The sequence below is a fragment of the Protopterus annectens genome, chromosome 17.part0 (assembly GCF_019279795.1).
Source record: "Protopterus annectens isolate FY-2018-M chromosome 17.part0, PAN1.0, whole genome shotgun sequence".
NCBI classification, from domain to species: domain Eukaryota; kingdom Metazoa; phylum Chordata; order Ceratodontiformes; family Protopteridae; genus Protopterus; species Protopterus annectens.
Window position 1 is genome coordinate 567,945,953 of NC_056751.1, and position 5,521 is coordinate 567,951,473.

At 36.5% G+C, this 5,521-nt stretch overlaps 1 non-coding gene across 1 annotated transcript; it reads right to left on the bottom strand.

Annotated features, from left to right (window-relative positions):
- Positions 1-1,684: 1,684 nt before the first annotated feature.
- TRNAG-UCC lies at positions 1,685-1,756 on the bottom strand. The gene has a single exon. It is a non-coding gene; the product is annotated as a tRNA-Gly (tRNA).
- Between the last annotated feature and the right edge of the window lie 3,765 nt (positions 1,757-5,521).

Genomic DNA, 5,521 nt, shown 5'->3' on the forward strand with positions numbered 1-5,521 from the left:
AGTCATTTTTCAACTATATCTTCAAAACAGGACTTGTACCGTAAGAATGGCAGACTGCAATGATCATTCCACTTCACAGGGGTGGCGCATAAACTGACCCCAGAAACTACAGACCTATTAATCTGACTAGTCTAATATGCAAAGCCATGGAATGAATTATCATGGAAATGATCAACAAAGAACCAGTCAGCTTTAAACACTGAACCTAGCCCAGTTTGGCTTTGTCAAGGGAAGGTCAGGCCTAGTAAACCTGATGGAGTTCTTTGATAAGACAATGTATGATGGAGAAATAATTCATACCACCTACCTGGACCTGGCTACATTGTGGTATACAATACCTCACTTGGGTACAGTTGACACACAGACCAAACTGAGCATAAACCCATACATAACTCACTGAATGTGAGATACTGTCAAATACTTTTGTGTAATCTATCCATGTGATACTTAGATTTTCACCTTTTTACAATCCTCTTTTATGTTTTTATTGATCGTCAAATGATTTTTTGCTTCATATGACTTTCTTTTGTGACCATTTTGTTCTAGGGCCATGATAGAGTTTTTTTAAATAACCACAAACTCTGTCTGAATCAATTCCAGTATAGCGTTTGTTCATAGATTAATAGGTTCCTAAGTGCACAGGGATATATATTGTTTCCCAGTGTATCATGGACATTTATTAGGGCACACTACATTAAGAAATTTCAAGAGGTTATGTGGAGGGGGTATTATGTAAGTTTGGTCATTACTGTCTGCCTCCAAATATCAGAGACATTGGGGCCAGACCCAAAGTGAACTTCTGATTTCCCAAGGTCATGCTAAGTAGGGATTGGGATGAACTTTATTTCATATTGAGAGGGATCTTGTTCCAGAGCAGGGAGACACTCATCTGTCTCACCAATATGTCTTATTTATGCACAATCAAAATTTATATCCTTGGATATAGTGGTTCTGATGCTGTTCATTTTGTGGCTGTGCAAAAATCCCATCAGAGCTGGATCAGAGGATGCCTTGTATGGCAGGCATAGATCACCTCTCAGTAACCTGTAGGAGACCAAGTGTAGAGATATGGTTATATGGTGATCTGTATAAGATAATGTGTTTATACCATATGGATCCTCCTGGTGAGGAAACTTTGTGGGTGTTCTAACTGTTGCATATGTCTGGTCAGGTACATGCTGAAGGGGACATTTTACTGAATGAGTCGTCTGATAAAGGCCAAAAAAGTCACACTATAACTTCCTTGGACCTGGATGCCATGCTCTTACTTATAAGATGGGTGACATGGAATGATTTTCTTACTACCTTTGCCACATGTTGGTCAAAGGCCAGATTACTGGTGACATATGTTCCTAGGTCTCTTAATACCAGGTCAACTCTTAGCAGTCTCTTATCAATGGAGTAATTAGCCTGGGTAGCAGTTTCCCCAGAAGGCACTATAATGCATTTCTTAGCATTGAGTTTTAGGTTCATAGGTTCATAGATTTATACTAGGCTATCTGCCCTAAGGCATTTATAAGTCTAGCCCAAATTATTGTGGCTTACGCCACCCCTTATATGAAAAAATACTGTGCCCATTAGTTTGTTGTGCCTCTGTCCAGCAGTGACACAGAGATGATTCCTGGGGTAAACCTACGATCTCCCATCCACAGGTCATAGGTTCATAGTAAATATACAGATTTCTTGCATTGGCCGGGAATCGAACCCGGGTCAACTGCTTGGAAGGCAGCTATGCTCACCACTATACCACCAAGGCACACATCATTTGTCTGTGGTTTGCCCCTCTTGTAAGTTGATTTTGTCATTCAGGTAATCTATGATAGCTCCCAATTTGCAGTCATCTGAAAACTTGGTCTGCCAGAGGCCCTTGACATTAGCCTTTACCTATGAAAAGTAGATGCCAAATAGTTGCAGTCCCAGCATGGAGCCCAGAGGTACCGTCTCTGGAGACCAGTCTCTTAGTGGAGGTGATATCAACAATTCTGACCTCCTGGGCCATGTCTGTGAGTAGGACCAATGGGTACATAAAAAAGAATTTACAGCTGTATCTAGATATTCTACTGATACATGTAACTCCATGCAGATAAGAGAAGGAGCCATTTCTAGGCACATTGCAGGTGTTATGAAGAGCACTTTTGGCTAACAACAATGATTGAAACAATACTAATTTCATGAAATTTAATCATACCCTGACTTAGGAATGGGATCCATTCCCAACATTGTATTAGAAACACAAAAGACTTGGAGAAATTAAAATGAAAGAGAAAAAAAAATGCTTGTGGATTTTATCCTTAGTAAATCTGATTTAGCCTGCTCTTGGAAGCTAAGCAAGGATGAGCTTGGTTAGCATTTGGATAGGACCCAACTAGTAATCGTTGTTTTCATGTCCTACTGCTTGAGTGTTTTCTTTAAAAATTTCTTTGCATGCTACTGGTGTTTATTTATCGCATGAGTTGTGGTGTTATATAAAAATAAATTATTGTTTCATTTGTTTAGGTAATGGTCTCAATGAGCATCTATAATGTATAAAGAACAGTGAACTTGAATAGTCATGTTACACTGAATAATTCTGACCTTGACTGAGTTAACAGCTAACCAGAGTCAGGACTGGTTAGTATCTGAATGACAGACTGCCTGGCAAGGCTTCTTTTTATGCCATACTGCTTGTGTGGTTTAAAAAATAAAAAATAGTTTGCAAGCAATTGGTGTTTATTTATTACATCATCTGTGGTGCAATATAAAATGAAGTGAATACTTCATTTGTTGAGATACTGACAACTCTTGTATAAGTGAAACTGGTTTATCTCACTTTTCCAACTGCCCAAGGAAATAAAGATATTTTATTATCCCCGAGTATTGAGCTGTTGTTTTTTTTTTTTTATGTGAAACACTTTCCTATTCACCTTGTATGTCAGATTATCCCATGTGATATTTTTGGATAAGTGTTCATGTGTGCTTTTGCGGAATAACTTACGTTGTTGTTTTTTAAGCTTATGTTCAAAAATAAGCAGAATATTGCTTCAACATGGATTCTTCTTGCTTCAGCAGTTAGTGGATTCCCTAGCCATAGATATGAGGAACGCGGATTGTTTTACCCAAGCAAGAAAGACTAAAACAGAAAGTGGCTTTGCATGGGGACCATTTAAATCGAATGCAATCACTGCTGACCAATAAGCCAGCATTTAAGGATTTAACTATTGCTTCACAGAAGATTTTGTCTCCATTAGCTCATTCCAATTCTGAAATTATTTCAAGGAGCTTTCAAATTACCGTTGAACCAACATTTGGCTCTCCTGATGTTGTACTATTACCGTAGAACACTGGAAACAGATCTGAACATCAGCATCTCAGTTTCTTTTGTTACTATTTTTCCAAAATTTTATGAGAGATAATTGGCTATAGTAAAAGTAGAAATTAAAAATAAAAGAGAAATTGCTGAGATATTTTCCTCCAATGTAAGATATGTTGCTTTATTTCAAAACTATTCACAAGAAGCAGCTGGACTAAATAAGGAATATAAAGTGAAAAAAATTAAAACATACCAATATGATTTAGAGGATTATAAAGTGAACAAAGTTTCTACTTGGAAGAAAAAAAAAGACAAATGTATATGTTTCCAAGAAGATAGTGTGGGTAGTTTCCACCCTATGCAAGAAAAAGGCAACAGATTAAATCTATATTAAAACATTCAAGCACTTCAGATTCTGGAAGTACAGATAGTTCTTCCTCCTATGTAGATATTGTTTTGATTCAGTTGGTAAGTCTGGAGATAAACTTGGCCGGACAAAAAGAGGACCTGCAGACTGTTGAGACTTTTTTCCTACCCCTTTGGAGACATTATACACAGAAGGGGTGGTAGGAAACATAGAACACTGCAGAGACAGATGCAGTGTTTCAGGACATTCTAAATATTTAAACATTGAACAATGTAAGAATATGAATGATTTACTGATGAGTATTTCTCCTTAACACTTTAGTGATGTTGAATGCAATGTATTAAATAAAGTTTTAAGTTTTATTCCTTCCTATTATGTTTCCTACACACACGTGATTAGTTGCTTTAGACATTTTTCTTGCCTGTTAAAGTAAAAAAAAAATTGAGGGAAAGCAACAGCAGTACACTAACTGGGACCACACACATGCATACACATGCGCGCGCGCGCACACACACACACACACACACACACACACACACACACACACACACACACACACACACACACACACTTTCAAGAATATTCCCAAATCAAAGTATTTGTGGATAAAATTCATTAGTAACAGCAAAGAGGCATATACAGCAATAACTAGTACTTTAGGACATAAATTGGTTCGTAGAGGTTATAATGAAAGGGTGCTTGATGAAATATAGGAATTGGTTGGTGCATTGGATAGAACAGGGGTTCTACAATAATAAAGGGAAATGAAACTCTGGCATTACTAAATTTACCACCACTTACAGAATGGACAGTTTTTGCATTAAGCAGATTATTAATACAGTTTGGTCAATGCTTCTTAGCAATCCAGTTTTGAACAAACATCTGCCTGATTACTGTAAATGTAATAACATAACAGTAGGAATATTTAACAGTGTCTATTTGGTTATACATGTGGTAAAACAATGAACAGAGCTGTGGTAAAACAAACTGGATGTACTCCCTGTGGACATTTTTCTTTATGTAAACATATTTTTAAGTGTCAGTCTTTTTCTACACACAATTTGAAGAAGATAGTTGATATCAGACAACATGTAACATGTGAAAGTACATGTATTGTTTATTTTGTATAATGTACGTATGGCGCTTTTTATGTTGGACAAACCAACAGAATGTTTAAAGAACAAGTGAGCTCCCATTTACATGATATTGATTGTTCCACACACAGGAAAGCAGTCTATAAGCATCAAAAGGTGCACACTATAGACAAGATTTTATTCATAGTAGTAAATCATATAAAAACTTATGGCACAAGAGGGGATGTTGTAAAGGTGTTTTGGATTCTAAAGAAAGGTTTTGGATATTCAACAATGATGCACTGTATCCACCTGGTCTCAATAAACATCTATAATTTATATAAAGAAAAGAAAAGCATTTTGATAGGAGACCACTTGGTAATCCTTGTTTTAATGTCACAATAATTGCTTTTTTTTAATTGCTTTGCATTCTATTGGTGTTTTTGATCACATGAGCTACTGTGTCATATAAAAGAAACTGCTTGTTTCATTTGTTTAGACATGGGTCTCAATGAACCTCTATAATGTGTATAAAGAACAGTAAAACTAAATAGCTGTATTATGCTGAATGAGTCTGATCTTGCCTGATTTAGCAGCAAAGCAGGGTACAGGCATAATTTGCATGGGAGACTGATTAGCAGTGCTTTATTTGCCATACTGCTTCTGTATTTTCAAAAAACATGGTTTGCGTGCTATTTGGTGTTTATTTATCACGATTGTGGAGTAATATAAAAGGAAGTGATTGTTTTATTTGTTTAGATAATGATGAAAATTTTATAAGCTCAGTGAAGT